General features: G+C 56.3%; 1 protein-coding gene across 1 annotated transcript in view; it reads right to left on the bottom strand.

Annotated features, from left to right (window-relative positions):
• ZFHX3 (zinc finger homeobox 3) overlaps positions 1–16,911 on the bottom strand; it is a 121,893-nt gene extending 104,982 nt beyond the window's left edge. The window contains exon 1 of the mRNA XM_058813754.1: positions 16,829–16,911. The gene's annotated coding sequence lies outside the window, so the exon portion shown is untranslated. The remainder of the gene's footprint in view (positions 1–16,828) is intronic.
• Positions 16,912–18,323: the final 1,412 nt, after the last annotated feature.

The raw sequence follows: 18,323 nt of genomic DNA, 5'->3' as shown, positions 1-18,323 counted from the left end.
TAAAAGGAGTGAGGAATTATCTGCCATCCAAAGTTTCACAAACCCTTTATCCAGCCTTGGACTGTGGGACTCCGAGCTGCGGCCGGGAGGGCACAAAAGGCCCCAAGGAAACCCTGAAAACTAATCTGGAAACAGCAGAAAATATCTGGTAGCCAGCAGAAAAGTCTTGTTCCAACCTGCCCTTGCCTCGGGCATCAGCAGGCGTGAACTAGAGCAAGGACTGAGTCACTTGTTAACAGCATCATTCTGAGAATCTGGTCCACAGGATTTCCCTCAGCTCTCCCAGCCAGGCAGGCAACCTGCACAGCTGCTCCCCTTTAGCTGCCAGGGGTGCACCGGGAGCTACCAGAAATCTAAAGACATCATTCGGGCTGCTCAGCTGCTCAGACATTTCCTCCATGAAAAAGCTTTCAGTGTAAATATATCCTGCTGCAGCTCAGCATCTCCACTCCATTACAGATCACGAGACTCAGCAATTCCCTGCCAAAACAGCAGACTTGGAATAGTTACAATTTTTAATGTACAGTCTATACGATAACTTCACAACATCAGGGAAAATGAAGCTCAGTGCAGCCAGCAAGAAGTGGCCAGAGAAAGAACTTCGTTGCTGGAGGACGCAGCCTTTAGATATAAGCATGTTCCAGGGCAGTCTGGAAGAGCTGTCTCAGACCAGTCCCAGATACAGATTCCTACCAGGTATTTCTAGAAGGTGGATCTGCCTCATAGCAGGCACTGCTGGATGCTGGGCAGAACAGACATCAGAGTGCTCTGCACAAGCTTAGGATAGAAAAATGATAACACTATAGACCCATCTTCTACCTAGTAGCAGTTTTATATGACAAGAACCTTCACTTCACAGGATTTAATGAAATTAATGGGTTTTTAAATCCCTTCACCACAGCATTGCTGTCATCACCTCCAAGACCTGGGTCCTCGGCTCTAGCTACAGACCACTCTGGATGGGAATTCCCAAAACATCCCTACTGCCAGCCCTGTAAATCCAGACAGGCGCACAGTTTTCTGCCAGTAAAAGCCTGGACCCAAGGGGCCAACAGAAACCCCCCCAGCGGAGCACCTCTGTCCACACAGGGACCCCCAACCTTGCATCTCACCATGCTCAGGAGGCCTGGGCTGGGACCCAAGGGGCAGAGGAGAAAGGGAGGGTGGCTGCTGCTTCTCTTTATTTAAAAGGTGCTGCTGGAGGTAGAAACACATGAAAGTCCATGTAGGACAAGGGAAGGAATTATCCCTCCCATTGATTTTCGCTCTGGGGTATTAGAAAGAACACAGCATTTATCTGGAGATTTCTTCCCAAAGCTAGCTATGGACTTTCAAACGTAAATGAGACTTGAAAGGGGCTTATCTGGCAAGAATCCACTGAAACTTCACAGGGGAGGGGGTGTGGGGGGGAAATGGGGGGGCCACGTGAGCCTGGCGGGGGCTCTCTGATCCATGGCCTCTCTGGGTCCCGGCCTCAAGCCGGCAGCCAAGGGGCAGAGCCCAGGGCAGGCAGCGGGGTCCCTGCACCCACATTTCCAGCAAGCATCCCTTCCTCAGAGTCCCTTCTGCAGGAGCACAGCCCCCATGGCATCGAGCACCCCTCGCCTGGGAGACACAGCCCAGGGACCCAGGCCCACTGCCCCTATGGGCTGCCTCCATGCTCCAGAGCCAGGGCTGTGCCCAGGAGCCTGACCTGAGCAATGCCTCTGCAGCATCCCCAAGGGTACCCACCTCGGTGCCACCCCCAGGGCACAGCCCCTGCCCCATGCAGGCCCTGCCTGCCCCGCGGCCCCACTCGCTGGGAAAAGCCTCGGCAGGCTCATCTCCCGAGCCTGGCTTTCCCAGGTAGCTGGGAGGGTGTAATTGGTGAGGCAGGAGATTAGAAATATCGGCAGCCTCTAAGTAAGACTTTAATTTACTGGCAGATCAATAGCGCTAGGGTTATATTGGCAAAGTGTCTACAACTCTATTGACTCACGCAATTCCTCTTATCAATTTATCAGAAATCTGGAAGCCAGAAGATATTGTTTGAAGAAAAAAGGCAGCAGGAGTTTGAACACTTAGCATGGGCTGCCCAATCAGGCACTCAGCACTAAGCGTTTTACAGCAGATGTATCAGCCGCAAAGGAGGCCAATATGATATGATTAAGAGCTAACTTGCTTCCTCACATGCCACACAGCCTTTTTAAGCTGCTTCTCACCTCAGACCTTTGCACTGAGACAGTCACTGTAACAGACACGTCCCACCAGCCCAAAATGGAACTACAAAAATTCCTATTTCACTCTGCAAGATCCTAAATTCAACCCCCTCCTGCCTGGACCCTACCCAGGCTCACCTGGGTTTCCTATAAAGTCTCAGCTTTATGGAATTAAAAAAACCTGCTACAGCATCAGGAAATCTGTTCAGAAGGATAGCAGAAAAATCTCCATTTCTGTATTTCCTCAGAAAAATTCAGCATGGCAGCAGAAAAGGTCTGCAGGGCCACATCCCTTTGCCTCGCAGGGTGTGAAATGGAAAAACAACAGTAAGGAAAAAAAACATCTCCCGGGTCTAAAAATCCAACGATGACAAACACTGCCAGGTATGAGAAGCCTTTCTTCACCTCAGAGGGGCGTTGGAACAGGAAACCAAAATAAAATACTCCAAACCCTCTCTCTTCCATTAGTCCTCAGATGACTGGAAAACACACAGCAATCTGGGCTCTGGGAGCAGGAAATGCCTCTTGACCAGTGAGCTGCCGCTCCTGGGACCTTCCCTTGGTAGGATGGGGAGCTAATGGACACGTCCTCTCCTCCAGCTGGATGCAGTGCTGCACAGGCTACCCCTCCACCTCAACTCCACCTCCTGCCACCGAGCACCAAGGCTCCAAAAATGACTAAGTGACACAAGTATCAACCCAGGGGCAAAGAGCCTTTGGTTTCCAGGTGGAACTTGCAGGTCCCTGGCCTCAGGCTGGAGGCTGTCACCCCTGCTACTGAGAAGCCACAGCCCTGCCTTCCAGGGGGAAAACAAAGGTTTAAAACTAAACAGAAGTTCTGATGCAATAACTGTGAAAAGCCTTGGCTGGAGGGCAGAAAGAGGCAGGGTGGGACAAGCACAACTGCCTAGGCCCCTGGCATGGCCGAGGGGAAGGCCAGAAGCCACAGCCCGGGCACCAGCACAGCCCCCTGGACCAGCAGGGGTGCCCAGGGTGTCCTTGCTGCCCACGCCACCTGCCCCAGGGCACCGCAGGCAATCCCTCCAGCCTTGGTTGGGCAGCCCTGGCAGAACCAAACACCTGTGGGGACCACAGGAAATCAGATGGAATGAAAGATAAAAATGAGTAAAATCCTTGAGCCCAAACAAGGACACAAAGATACGGTTCTTGGGAGGGGAAGAAATGCCTGCCTTCCCCTCTATCAAAACAAAAAACCAACATCCAGCTGGTGTTGAAGGCCAGCAATTGCCACTCCATCACTGCCACGTTCAGATCACCAGAGCCACCCTTGGAGCCTCTGGCCTGGTAGGAATCATCCATCCCATGGCATTTAAGGTGCTCAATCCCAACATTAGACAGCAAACACTTGGCATGTCCAGGACAAATGGAGCTGGCTTGGTTCTGCTCATCCACAGAGCAACTACCAGCCCCAGGGAACAAACATCCATCTGGACACCCAGAGCATCCAGCTACAGCAGCCACCTCAACCCTCAGACACCTTTGTCCTGATGCGCACCAGGGTCTGCAGCCAATTCATGAAACGGGGCCTGAACTCCCCCAAGGACAGCCGGCACAGCTGAGACCACCGAAATGGGGAGAATAAAGACCTTTTGCTTAAGCTCCAGGAAGCAAAGAGAAAAAACACTAATTAACTCAGCAGCGAGTTGTTAGTATTTGCATACAAATGAAGCCACAAATCAGGACAAACAAGGCAGGACAAGGCAGGCCCGTTAGTACACAGGGATCCAGCCCAGCTCCTGTGGGTCAGCAGCTGCTCTGGGGGCTCAGGGAGCCCTCATCTCCAGCAACACTCCTACAACCAGCAGCAACAGAAGCCACAGGGGTAAGGTTTCCTCCCACATAAAACAAAGGACTGGGATGAATTCTTCAATCGCAGTCGAGAAAAGGAAGAGCTGCTGGAGAAAAGCCGAAATGGAAGCTCCTCACTGGGACAGCTGTGCTGCTCCTCACCCCAGATGAGGGCAGAGCAGGCTTCGCACCAGGGCAGCTGTGCAGGGACAGACAGACCCACATCACAAAGAACAAATCACACCTAATGGAGCAAAAGAACGTGCCCAAAAGCCTACAACAAGTGACCTGAGCAGTTTAGCCTTCCAGAAGCCACTAGAGCAGTAGGCTTCATCACACGTTTCACCTGATCGCGCCTCCTTGCTCTGGAGATTTCTCCTCCTGGCCCGGCAGAGGCTGCAGGTGTGCTTGGCAGCGAGCCTCCCAGCTCGGGCCCTCCCTGGGCACTGAGGGACTCAGAGCTCCCTTCGTTTGCACACTCTGCATTTGCCTAACGAGTCACTTATTACTGCTGAGGACTCAGTATTACACAAAATTCACTATTTTTCCTCTCCCATAAAGACAAAACCTGCAATTCCACTGTTTGGGGTTTTGTTTAATTATGTGTTCCTCCCTCCCAGTCCCCTCAGCTGGGATCTCAGGATTTTTTAAAACTCCAGCAACTACCAGTTCACATCAAGATGCAACAAAAAGAAATCTGATTTCTAATTTTAAATAGGAAACTCTCACTGGCAAGATCCCAAGAACCCTTCCACGGTGACTTTTATCAACGGCAGGTTTGTCATGACTGCAGCTCCGTGCACAGACCGTGGGCCCAGGCAGAGAGCAAAGCAGCACAGCCTGGGGCTGCCATGGGGCACGGGGAGCCCGTGGGGGGCACGGGGAGCCCGTGGGGGGCACAGGGAGCCCGTGGGGGGCACGGCTCCCAGCAGCACTGGCAGCAGCAGCTCCGTTCCTGCAGCCAGCAAACACAGCCAGGACTCGGTGCACCCCCAGTGTGACACATCCAACAGGAGCCAGGCCCCACTGGCAGGCAGGACCCACCACAACACACAGCTGAACCTGAACTGAAATGAAGGAGCATTGCAGTACAAGTATTCTACACTGGATCTTTTTACTCCTAAATGCAAAGTTTCAGAACGGACATTATTGAAGAAATCACAGCACCTCTAACAGCTATTCCCATGCTCAGGTCCTGCAGCATCCAATTTAGAAACCATCCTTCTGGCTTTTGAGTGTGTTTGCAGGAGAAATCACTTCTGCTTGTCCTCACCTGGGAACCAGTTAAGATCACATTTTCACTCTGGGGTATGATATTTTGCTTTACTAATGACTTTACAGAGAATAATTAAGAAATTATCAGTCTATGGAAACAATCAGAATCTGGAGGTGTTGCACAGGAATCACTCTGTAATAACAGGAAAAGGGGCACCACCGTGCTGGTGCTGGAATGTTGATGGGCACACAGACCTCAGTGTAGAGTCTAAACACACCTGATGTACAAGATCGTAGAGAACACTACACATACCCAGCTGAGACCCAGGAGCACATCCAGACCAGCACAGCCCACACCAGGGCAGGGCACAGCGTGTGCCCAGCCACCCCTCCCCTCTGCCAGTGCAGCCCCTGCCACCAGCTACATCCCAGAACTCTGCAAAGCAGGAAAGACACAAAAGAGACTCCTGGGACATGAGATGGGGCATTGCTTAAATAAAACCAAAATCTGTTTCAAAAATTGCAGCCAATATTTGGTTTGGAGCAACAAAGAGCACTGGACAGTGGAGGAGGGAGCTACCCTGGGAGGAAAGGAGCTACCTGGGGCAGGTATGGACCCTCAGAGAACAGGCTCCAGACCCTTCAGACAAACACTGGGCAGTGCTGCTGCAGAGGCACCAGGTGGGGGGGAGCAGATTGTTTGTTTATTGAAGCAGGTGAAACTCCAAACAGAAGCCGTGCAGGCTGCCAGCTCCAGGTGCTGGCTGTGCAGGACACAGGAACGCAGCGGGGCGCGGAGCCCGCGGCTGGAGCAGGGCCAGGGCAGAGCCCAGCACCAGGCCCCGGCTGCAGCAGGGCCAAGCAGAGGCAGGGCAGAGCCCGGCACAAGGCCCTGGCTGCAGCAGGGCCAGGGCAGAGCCAGGGCAGAGCCAGGCACCAGGGACTGGCTGACAGCACGGCCAGGGCAGAGCCAGGGCAGAGCCAGGCACCAGGCCCCGGCTGCAGCAGGGCCAGGGCAGAGCCAGGGCAGAGCCAGGCACCAGGCCCCGGCTGCAGCAGGGCCAGGGCAGAGCCAGGGCAGAGCCAGGCACCAGGCCCCGGCTGCAGCAGGGCCAGGGCAGAGCCAGGGCAGAGCCAGGGCAGAGCCAGGCACCAGGCCCCGGCTGCAGCAGGGCCAGGGCAGAGCCAGGGCAGAGCCAGGCACCAGGCCCTGGCTGCAGCAGGGCCAGGACAGGGCCCAGCACCAGGCCCCGGGCAGGGCCCAGCACCAGGGCCTGGCTGACAGCACGGCCAGCTGCTCACCCACAGCAATTTCCACCCAGTTCCCCATGCCAGAGCTCCCAAAATGAGAAGGATGCTCAGAAAGAGCCAGGGCCTGTTGGGGACCAGCTCGTCCTGCCATGGCAGAAGGAGCTCATCCTTCAGCTAAGCCTAAGCCTCAGCCACAACTCAGTTTCCTTAGGTCAAAGGGCTGCACAGGGATCCTCTAAGTTTAACCAGGCTGCACTCCTGAAAGGGTAAAATAGTAATACAGAAAAGATGACTAAAAGCAGTGCCTTCCTCCCAAGGACCCTACACCAAATGCACACTTAGGTCCCAGCCCCACACAGGGACCAAGCTTTCGGCTGGGGCAGCAGCAGAGTGAGCCCTCCTCTGGGAACAGTCTTCAGTCCTGCCTGCCTGTTCCCCTCTGCTCCAGCAAAGCCACTTCAACCTGTATCACACAATTATTTCAAATTAAAGGGAAGCTGACCAAAAAACAACCAAAAATAAAAATATTTTGAGGAAGCTTTTTTCCCCTCCATCCTTTAGCAGTTTTTCTAACCCAGGTCCCTTCCCTAAAATACTTCCCTGTGCCACTGCCCCAAAGCTCTGTGTCAGCAAAAGGAAAAAGCATCCAGGGCAAGGCTGGCTTGGCAGCAGCATCAGTGTCACACACAGATGGGACACCAGCCCCTGCAGCCTCTCCAGGTCCTGCCTCAGCACCACTGAGCCCTCGCTGTGATTTACTTGCCAAGAGTCCCTACATACAGGTAAACAAGGGGAATTCAGTGCAGGCTGCAAACATAGTGTGAACCTGCTCGTGTGAACTGGACATTCCTGTTTTGGTTTGAAATCCAAGTTGCTTTGGTACAGCTCATAACTGTTTCCAATTCAATTAAGCCAAACTAAAATAAACCCTCCTTGAACTGAAAATAATGTCCACGGGGCATTCTAATGCGCAAGTAAATCCCTTGAAAAAATAATAATAAATCAATGCAAACTTTTCTAAGCAGGAAGAGTGCTGGTAAGCAGAAGGTATTTGTTCTGAAAACCTCTGAAACAGTGAGAATGAGGAGCCAAGCACAGTTTTCACCAGGCACTTCTCAGAGCCCAACTGCACTGTTTACTTAAGACAGTTAAAAGGGTATCAGCAGCGTGAAATGCAGTCAGCTTCAAAGTCACAGTCTCGAGTCCTAAACATGCCACAGCAACCTCATTTTAGGCAAACACAGGCTCTATTTTTGTTACGTGTTTCTCTTCCTCTGCTGTGCAAGAGGCTCATACAAGGAAGAAGGAACTTTAAAACATAAAACCAACCAAACAAAAAACTTTCACACTCAAGACACCATGAGAACATTAAAGAACAACTCCTCTGTCCTTTCTCCCACAGTACTCACTGTAGCTATTTCTACTGAAAGAAGCTTTATTTTACCATTTTCTTCCCCTTTTGTAAAATATCTGCACACTAAGACTCTCAGACCTTTTATTTCCAGTCACCAGAGAGTCAGGAGCCATCTCTGGGGCTCAGAACTGCCCTGGCCTCCTCATAGTGACCTGCACCATGGGGTTGACTTCAGCTCCCCCTCCCCTCTGTGCTGGCCACGGGCAGCCAAGGGCATCACTTGGGACTGTTCAACAACCAGGTAATGCCATTAATGGAGATAGCTGAGTCTTAACACAAGTAAATTCAAGCAGCAGCTGAGAAATCACCCAGTCCTACTCCACAGTCCAGCAACAAGACATAGACACAGCTTTTAATATCCCAAAAATGTGCACAGGGGAAAACTGTGACCAAAATACTCCTCCCCTCCACCTCCTGGCAGGCTATGCTTCAATGGCAGCTAGAGCTTTTTTGGTTTCTCCACGTTTTTTTTTCATTTTAAAATGCAGAAGACTCACTGAGCACCACCAGCAGTAAAATACCCATGTCTGTGCCCGACACCTCCCCAGTAATTTCTCCAGCTGTATAGAACTTCAGCTCTCCAGAGGACAGCCAGTGCTTCTCGAGGAATCTCACCAAACACATCTCACTGACCATTGCTACTTCACGGGCTTCATACCCAGAAGCAAGAAGGGCCTGAGAAAAAGATTGCTGGGGGTATAAAAACCAGAATCCTGACATCCAGTTCCTGCCTAAAGTAAGCAGACATCCACACAGCCAGTGGCTACTTGGACTCAAGGAAGGAAACCTCCAGTCCCAAGAGAGCATCCCATCATCCCAGAGACACAAAAGGATGCTTAGAGGAGGAACACAGCTAGAGAGGTGGCTGGTTGGACACTTCCAGTTACACTGCTAAGGAGGACCATGGAGGGGGCTTCTGGCAAGTAGGTCTGCAGGCACAGGCACAGCTGGGAGGTTTCAAGAGAAGAGCAATCAGTCATACTGCTCCTCCTGTGAGGCTGACCCCAGCTGCTGCTGTGCAGGACAGAGCTCAACCCTCCTCCTGCTCCTGCATGGGCTCCAAGCAATCCCCCAGGCACTCCCAGAGCTTGGCTCCGTTGTTCACACATCTGTAGTTCCAGGTGAAACTGCTGCAAGCCTGCCATGAGGGCAGCTTTTCACGCAGGGCTGCGCTGGCACCAGACCCACCACCTGGGTGATTTCCAGCATCTCATGCAAACCTCCGGGACTTCCACGTCACCCAAAATAAAGAGGAAACAATGGAGAGGCTGGTTAAAATAAAGCAAGCAAGGAAATAAAAAAATCTGTGGCAGCTCCTTCAGACAGGCACTGCTATTCACCAAGTAACTGCTCTGTGAAATAGCAGAGGGGCACGTGGCGCTGACCACCCTCCCCAGGGCTGGCATCCCACCGCAGCACACAGCTCAGGACAGGCTCCGTGGGCAGCAAAGGGCACAGGCCGGCAGCAATGCCCAGCTCACCACCTGCTCTGCCCTCTGCCAGCCATGAGGGACTGCCACAAACCCACCCTGCCGGCCCTCCTGCAGCACTGCTGTGGGGCACCGTGTGCCTCTTGCCCACCATCCCCACTGCTTGACCAGTAACACACCAACCCAGTGCTGCCTCCTCCAGCTGTGCTGCGGGCCCAGCACCGTGCCCACAGGAGCTCAGAACGTACACCTGCCTGCACCTTCACAGCTGCCTCTACTTGGACTCTCTAGAATTACAAACCCTAGCCAACACGACCAGCCCTCCAGCCCAGTGCTCTGTGCCCCAAAAAGCAGCAACACCAGGAGGGATGAGAAGGTGTTTCAAAACAAGGACCAACCAGCTCCATTTCTCCAGTACCACAGCACAGGTCTCCAGCACGACGCCCTGCTGGCGGGTGCTGAGGTGCTCTGGACAATCCCTCTGCTCCACAGCTACCCCCAGAACAGCAGGTACTCCCATTTAAAATTTAAGGATGCAACAATGCTCTGGGGATTTAAAACATGTTGTGATTTTTCACAATTAACCTCCACTTACAGTCCCTGCATGTGAACTATGCATCATCCCATTTCATCCTCCAGCTGAGGCAAACACTTGGTGTCTTGCCCAAAGTCAGTGTCACAGCTGAAACAGATCTTTTGACTTCCAAACAAGCTCACGGTGTTAAGCTGCTTTTAACTGTCTCTATGGAAGATGAAAAACACCAAGAAGAAAGGAACTGGGGAAGGAAGTATGTAAGACTAAAAGAGACAAAATTAACAGGAGAAAATTAAAGAGGAGAAATTTAGGCTTTGACATCTGAAGCAGCTGTGTAGGAGCACATGTCTGGGTGCTGCAGACCCAGCTTCCAGAAGAACGGCCAGAGCACCCACTCTCAAAATCAGATGCAAAGGCACTGACTGCAGCACCCTAGGGACACGGTGAGCCCTGCCAGCCCCTGGGTCCCACTGGGCGCCTTCATCTCCAGTGCCTGGGCCCAACACTGCCCTGGGCACCTGCAGTGCCCCAGCCCAGCAGCACCAGGAGGGACGCCCTGCTGCTGGCGCTGCTGCTGGCCCTGCTATTGACCCTGCCACCGGCCCTGCCGCTGCACGCAGCCCGGCGTGAGTGACATGGGCCCGCACCGTGCTGGCGGCCGGGGTGCCTCACTCCGACACCAACAAAGCACAAGGTTAATTTGAACCTCACAGCCCTGCTGCTGCGCGCCTGTGCCTCCTCCTCGCCCTCCCTCCCCGCTCTCCTTTCTGTGCAAAGCCTGACATCTACAGTTCTGTCTGGCACAGTCAGGGGCTGCGGTGGGAACCGTGCAAGGACACGGGGACGTGGTGGCCGGCTGCCCTGCGCTCCCCAGCCTCAGCTCACCCACACGGCACGGCACAAAGCAGCCTCAGCCCCATCCGGGGACACGCACCAGGAGCCAAGACCGCCCAGCAGCACCACTCCAGCAGCCAGGAGCACACTGCCACAGCTCACCCGAGAGCAGCTCCTGCGCCGGCACTGACACCCAGCCCTGTCCAACACGGCACAGCCCGGGAACCACAGCCTGGCAGCATCGCCTCCGCAGCCATCGTGCGGGAGCCTCCTGCACCCCAGCACGGCAGAGTCCCTGCTCTGCTTTCCAGGTGTCCAAGGGGCTGGGCGCCAGCCTCTGCAACACCAGAGGTACAGCGGAAATGCACAAGCTGCTGTGCACAGCCTGAATCCAGAATACCTTCACACTGCAGGAGCAGGGCTGGTTTGCAGACTGCAGCTCTCATATACCGAGTATCTCCGAGCACTTCCCTTGCTCTGTCTCCTGAACCAACCTTCAGGCCTGCCGACATGTTTTTTCACCACATGGTACCTCAGCAAACACACCTTGGGCAGGAAGCCCCAGATTCTGCATCATCTCAAACAGCATGCACCTGACCACGCTCGTGAGCCCAAACGACCTGCACCTGATGGCAGTCAGCCAGCTGTGCCTCTTCACCTCCCCCTTCCTCACTCAACTCCACCATAACAAGAAGACCCAAACCCTCTGAGCCCAGACGTCACAGTCACTCAGGAAGCCCAGCAGGATCAAGCACGCCATCGCCATGTCACCATCAGCCATGTTGTTTGTGCGCCGAGCCCGCATCGAGCGCCGCTCTGTTTGCACAAGGCAGCGCGGAAGGAGGGCTAAACCCCCTGCCACCCAACCAACCCAACCAGCCATTTCAGAGCCAGGCTGCCACCAGCCAGGAAAGCGCAGCTGGAAGCCCAGGGTGAGCCCAAGGCAGAACACAGGGACCTGAGGGTTTGGGAATAGCTCCCATCTTTCCTGGGCAGGGACCCAATGCTTCAGCAGGCACAGTTGGGCCACGTAAATAAACTCTAAGAGCTAACATGTTACAGGCCCTGCAGTCTCCACTTTCCTAGACACCATGGCGGGTGGAGGACAGGAGAAAACCTTTTACCAGAGCTGCCAAGCACATTGTCTGCTCTAGCATTACTGCCAAGCCAAGGAACCTGCACAGCTCGGCCCTCACCAGATTTAACACCTGAAAGCCTGGCTACCACAAGGCCAGCATCCTCATGTTCAACAGTAAATTCAGAACACTGTGAAATGTTTGTTTTCCAGGGGGGAAAAAAGAAAAATACTGCTGGTCCTCTTTGCCTTTGCATAGCGAGATGCATGTTTGGCACTTGTGACATAATGAAATTACAATCAACAGCCAAGCGTCTCTCCCAGCAGCAAACTCGAGGGCAAAGCCGGGGGGCCGCAGCCTGCCAGCAGCACCCGCTATCCTCCCACTGTCCCTGCACCTCAGCAGTGCCTGGAACACGGTGGCAGCCACCACCAGCTGCGGCCTGCGTTGAGCTCCCTTCCTGACATCCCCAACCAAAAAGTAATTTTGTGTGGGATCGAAGTAGGACTGTGCTCACAGCCACCTCTGGCACACGCACGATCCACACCTGGCACTCACAGCCCCGCACACAGCCAGCGTTGCTGCGGCGACGAGCACCCACCTCCCACACCGACAGATGGACACGTCTGTCCGGCACAGCCAACAAGGAAGCGCTGGAAGCTCTGGCTTCTTGCCGGCACAGCGAGACCTCAGCAAGACCCGTAGGTAGCATCTCCAAGGGGAACGAGGACGGCAGGGGTGGCCAGGGCTGGTGGGATCTCCAGCCCAGCAGCAGGACCACTGCTGGCAGCGAGGGAAGCCCCACTCATCCACCCTGTTTTGGTTTTCTTGTTTTTTTTTTTTTTTTTAAACTAGCTGGAATTTATCTATTTCTCCAATCCCTGCCTACACACAAACCCAAGCTCGGGAGCAAAAAAGAATGCCTGAATCGTAGATCAGAGACAAAGCAGAAGGCGAGCGGGCGGCCTGCTCCCGCTGCCCTCACCTCACCCCTCGGCGCGAGGCGGTTATATTTAGGTACCGCCACGGTCTGCGGTGCCGCGGCCCCCTCGGGCACGGCGCAGAATGCAGATTTTCCAGACAACAGACCACAACAGCTCCGTCAAAACCATTAGAGGCTGCAGCGCCCAGGCCTGTGCACAGATGTTTTGATTCCCACTCTCCTGCCACGACAGCCCTCGACAGCCCCATCACTGCCGCCATGCGCTGGACACCCACCCTGAATTTTGGCTGTCGAGCAGGGAGGGAGGAGAGAAGGGCAGCCCTGCTCCCCAGAGAGGAGCTCCTCTCTCTAGTCTCCCCCTGCACCTCCCCAGGGGCGGACAGCCTCCTCCAGGGCTCCCAGTCGGCTATGGGGAATGACCCACCCTTAAGGAACAGGAGCAGCACAGCGGGGACAGCCCCCACAGGCACCTGCCGTGGCCCCGGGGGCCTCTCCCAGGCTGAAGCCCCCACAGCCGTCAGTCGCAGGAGCCTGCAAGCAGCACAGGGGTCCGGCACGTGCTGGGCCAGAGGGACCCGTGGTGACCCAGCTTTGTTCACAGCCCACTTCTCCTGCCAGCCGGACGCACCCACGGCTGCACGGCCCCCAAAGCAAAGCCACACAAAGGCCAAACCTTGGCCACGCTCTGATGAAGGGATGCAGGAGCTCTGAAATGCTCAGCCTCTCCCAAGCCTGTCCCTCCAGAATTGATCTCTGCAGCGCAAACACACCTCCAGCCCCGGCAGGGCCGGCACCAGCACCCACAGAAGATGGTTGCCGAAAATTCTCCCACCGCAGATGAGAAAGCAACGCTGGCAGGGAAATGCTCCCACAAGGGATCGAGACCCCGCAGAACAAAACACGGCACGTGAATAAAGTTGACGTAAAGGCCCACCAGTCCTTTTTCTGCTTCTCCATGTAACATATTTTTTCTTATTATTACTGCTATTACTGTTATTTTGGAAAGCGGAAGGAGGTGTTAACAGGGAGGGTGACGCAGCCAGCTGTGCGTCCATCAGCTTGGGATTCAGCGATTCCTGCTGAAGCCTTTCAACCACCGGCCAGGCCCAAAGCAAATCTGCCGCTCCTGGCCTCTGGCACGACACCGACAGCACCCGGGGCGGGGGTCAATGCAGAGACGTGAAAGAGGGACACACGCCTCTGCTTTTGTCAGAGCGGCCACCGCTGGGCCCGGTGTGACAGCGACCGCGACAGGGCCGGGCGACGGTGCCAGGCACACGGGGCCGCCCGCACCGCCCTGGCCTGCCAAGCGGCACCTTGGCTGTGTCCTGCGGGAACAAAAGGCAGCAGCAGGGTGGGAGGGAGGGAGGGTCCGGAGGCTCTGCAGCTGAGGACCAGAGCTGCTGCGGCCGGCACCGCGGCGCGGGAGAGGGGCTGGAGACAACTTCCTTCTGCCCTCTGTTCACAAAATGACCGCGTTAAAAAAAAAAAGACAAGGAGAAAAAAAATACAAATACAGCAAAGCAACTTCTGGGGCCAGATGCAGAGTTTCGCTCCCCTCTAACGTGCCTTTTCTTTGCTTTTGTTCCAGTGGAAGACAGCCTGCGGAGCGGGACCGGGCAGGAGGCAGCTCAGGCAGCCGCACAGGGGAAAGAAGCCTGGTGAGGCCTGGGCCTGGCCGCAGGGCCGGCGCTCCATGGTGGTGGGGAGCCCAGCGTGACCCTCTGTCGGGGCCCTGGGACACCCCCTGTCCCCCCTCCCGGCTGCTCCCCGGCCTCCGCTGCTACGGCAGCCGAAAAGCCACGCTCCGTCTTTGCTCAGTGCCGGACCAGACAGTGCTCCCTAATGAGGGAGCATTACAATCAGCTTGTAATGCTGAATTTTTAATGCTGCCGAGGGCTCTGTTACATAATAAAGGGGGAACCGGGAGCAGAGGGCGGCCGGTGGGGTGGCGCGATCCCCCCGGCCATGCAGGTGGTGGCCCCGGCCCAGCGGGCACCCCTCGCACCCCCTGACCCGCCGCTTACCGCCAGCGCCGCAGGACGGGGCGCGCTCGACGCCCATCGGAGCTCCTGCCCTGCCGCCGGGGTTGCACAAACTTTCCTCAAGTGCGTGGAGGGGTGATGCCAAAACGCTGGCTCCGCACTCTGCCGCGGCTCGGCCGGGAAATGATTTAAAAGCAAAGTTCACGAGCATGTTAACGGCATGCTCTCGTATGTCCCCGCACACACGGGCTGCGCCGCGCCGCTCAGTAATACCCTAAGACTGTAAATCTATAACCACTGCAATGATTTAGTGATTAAAAACATGATAACATATTGTGTAACTGCAAACCACAGAATCCCTGCCAACTCTCCTCCGAGATACAGGAACAAAAATACAGAAAATGTGTTGCTCGCAGCGGTCTTCCTAAACTCGATGGAAAGATTTTAATAATAATGCAAAAAACCCCAAAAAAACAAACCCCAAAAACAAAAACCCAACCCAGACATTAGAAAAGGCTGGATATAAAGCAAGGGTAGAAAAAAAAAAATTTAAAAGATGTAATTTTAAATACGGATCTTGCTCTAACAAATTACAATCTAAACATGCCTCGCTTTTTTCTCTTTTTAAGTTTGTCGTAACTGGAATAACTGGTCTTGTGTGATGTCTTGCATATTCAAAGTGCTTTGTAATAGGATACGGAGACCAAACCTTATTTGCCTAAACTCAATGGGTTTTATTTTTTCCCCTCTCTCCCCCCCCATTTCTTTTCCTTTTATTTTCCCTCCTCCCCCCCCCTCCCTTAACAGGGGGAGGGTGCAAGGGGGGGAGGCAAAAGGAAGCAAGGGCTTTAAGCTGTAAGGAAAATACCTGAAAGGGGAAGCTACAATCCGTAATACAGCGAGGAAAGCCAAATATTATACATATATTTTTAAAGGCAGCTATGGGAGTTTTGGCCTCTAAGCAGCCAACTTGACCCCATTTTCTCTATTCTCCTATTTCCTCCGTCGGAGGATTCCTGCACCTTCAGTTGTATTCGAACTCAATGTGACCCTAAGGAGGGAGTCACCGAGTCTCCAGAAAATTGCTCCATGTTAAACAGGAGCAAGAAGAGGAGAAAGACAGCCGGCGCAGAGGGGACACGGTTGCGTTAGAGTCCAGGACATACCGAGAGCAGCCCCAAGCACAGCGGGAGAAAGAAACAGACCTTGCTCGGAATCAATTTTTGTTTGTTTGTTTTAAAAAGAGGGGGCGGGGGTGGGGGGGGGGGGGGGGGGGAAGGGCGAGAGGAACTGAATAATTAAAAAAAAAAAAAAGAGGACAAAGACACAAACGCAACACAAATTATAAATAATTCACAGTCCGAATCCCGCGTGTGCGTGGCACCCACGCACGCCTTGCACAGCCAGGGCAATACATACACACACACACGCTCCCCTCGGAGGGTGCGAGCGGCAGCGGGAACCCGAGCGCGGCGGGTCCCGGCGGGGACCGACAGCGACCCGCGTTTCACGTAGCGCGACAAGCGCCGGGCGATGCAGCCCCGAGTCATTAACCCCGGCCCCGAGCGGGCTCGGCCTGCGGTGCCGCCCGCCCCCGCCGCGCTCCCGCACCGAGCCGCCCGCCGGGAACAAGAATCGCCGCGGCTGTGCGCGGCCAGGCCGTGCGGGCCGCGGGGCGCGGGGCTCCCCGGGGCCGGGCCCGCCGCCGCCGGGGCAGTTTTCGGCACTTTCTTCGCCCCTTTGTTTTCCGGCGCGTCCCCGGCGCGGAGCGGTCGCGGCCCGGCGGGGTCCCGGGGGGCGCGGGCTCCGCGCGAGGCCGGGCCCCCGCCGCCGGCCCCGCGGCGCACAAAGCGGCCGGGCGGGCGCCGCGCTCGCTGCGCGCCCCGCGGCCATGGCCGGCGGGCGGGGCGGGGGGGTCCGCGGGCGCGTAGCGGCCCCCGCGGCGCCGGCACCTGCGCGTCCCCGGCGGCGGCGGCGGGGCTCCGGGACGGCGAGCGGCACAAAGTTTGCTGGGGGATCCGGGGCGGTGGGTGGGAGCGGACGGGAGGGGGGGCCGGACCAGCCCCATGCAAAGCAGCCCGGGCGCCCCGAGCAGGAGGAGCCCGAGCGGGGGACAGGGCAGAAAAGTTGCCACTTACGCGGTCGCTGCTCCGGCGGCGGCGGCGCTTTTAATCCCGGGCGGCGGCGCGGGGGCTACAGATCCCATGCAGGCTGCGGCGGCTGCGGCGGCAGGAGCGCGGGGCTCCGCGGAGGGGCCCGGGGCAGCAGCAGCGGGAGCCGGGGGCAGCAGCCGGAGCCGAGCGGGAGCCGCCGCCGCCGCCGCCGCTGCCCAGCAGCAGCATCGTTGTCGGGGAGTTTGCAGCCCCCCGGAGAGAGGGGGCCGCGGGCGGCGGCAGCAGCAGCGGCGGCGGCGGGTCGGGGCGGAGCGGCGGGCGCGGAGCGGAGCGGGCGGCGGGCGCGGAGCGGGCGGCGGGGCTGGCGGTCGCCGGAGCAGGAAGCGCCCGGACTCAGATCTGATGATTGGGAAGAAAAAAAACTCTTTGGATCTTTATTCTGCTAATTAGTTTCCTGCAAAAAATGGCTGATTAGTGCAGTGCGCATGTGCCTCATTACCCAGGCACGACGGGAAGGGCTAATTAGCCACCTTCTGGATCAATAAGATTCAGCCCAGGCGGCGGGGGAGGGAGCGAGCGCGCAGGAGCGGGCGGGGGGAGCGCGGCGGCGGCGGCGCCGCACCGAAACTTGGGGCAAGCGGCCGGCCCCCAGCCCGCGGCGGGGGGGCCCGGCCCGGCCCCGCTCCGCGCCCCGCCGCGCTGCCCCGCGCAGCGCCCTGCCCGCGCCGTGCCGTGCCGTGCCGTGCCGCCCGGGGCAGGGGGCGCGGGGCCGGCCGGCGGCTCCGCGCCGCTCCGCTCCGGCTGCCGGGACCTCCGCGGGCCCACCTGCCCCCGCGCCCCGGGCGGGGCCGCGCCGCCCCGCGCAGGGCACAGCCGGGGCGGGCCGACCCCCGCCGCCGCCGAAGTTTCCCCGGGAGCCGCCGGGAAAGTTGCGTCCGGCAGCGATCCCAACTTTGCGCGCCGGCCCCGCCGCCGCCGCCCGCAGCATCCCCGCAGCATCCCGGCCCCGTTCAAACTTGGCGGCCGCCGCTCCGAGCGGGCCGGCGCATCAATGCGGCCGCGGCCAGCCGCGCTGGGAGCCGGGCTACAGGTTTCACCAGCCATCGCTGGCAACAGCTTTGTCATTTTCTAAAAATAAGAAGCTAAAAGTTATTGTAGAAGAAGGGGCTTTTTTTGTCCCCCGCACAATGTGCCTTTTGTGAGTTTAATGCCATTCTGGGGCTCTCTATGGCCCCGGACAATGGGGAACTCCAGGAGGCGGCTGTGCCTCTGCCTTTTTTCTTTCTTGCTTTCTCTTTTCTTCCCCCCACCCCCCTCCTCTTTTTTCCCCCTTTTTTCTTTTTCTTTTTTTTTTTTTTTTTTTTTTTTTTTTTTAGGAGAGGATACAACATTCCTCCAGTCCCACCAGAACCTCTGCTTTGATTAAATAAATATTTCTCTAGCCTAACGGTAACGTTTTTCACTTTCTGCTCGGGTCCATGTCTGATTATTATTTAAAATTTTTATTTCCAGGAGCTTG

This window comes from Ammospiza caudacuta, chromosome 13 (genome assembly GCF_027887145.1).
Source record: "Ammospiza caudacuta isolate bAmmCau1 chromosome 13, bAmmCau1.pri, whole genome shotgun sequence".
NCBI classification, from domain to species: domain Eukaryota; kingdom Metazoa; phylum Chordata; class Aves; order Passeriformes; family Passerellidae; genus Ammospiza; species Ammospiza caudacuta.
Note: the sequence above shows the minus strand (reverse complement) of the source record. Positions and strands in the feature narration are given on the sequence as shown.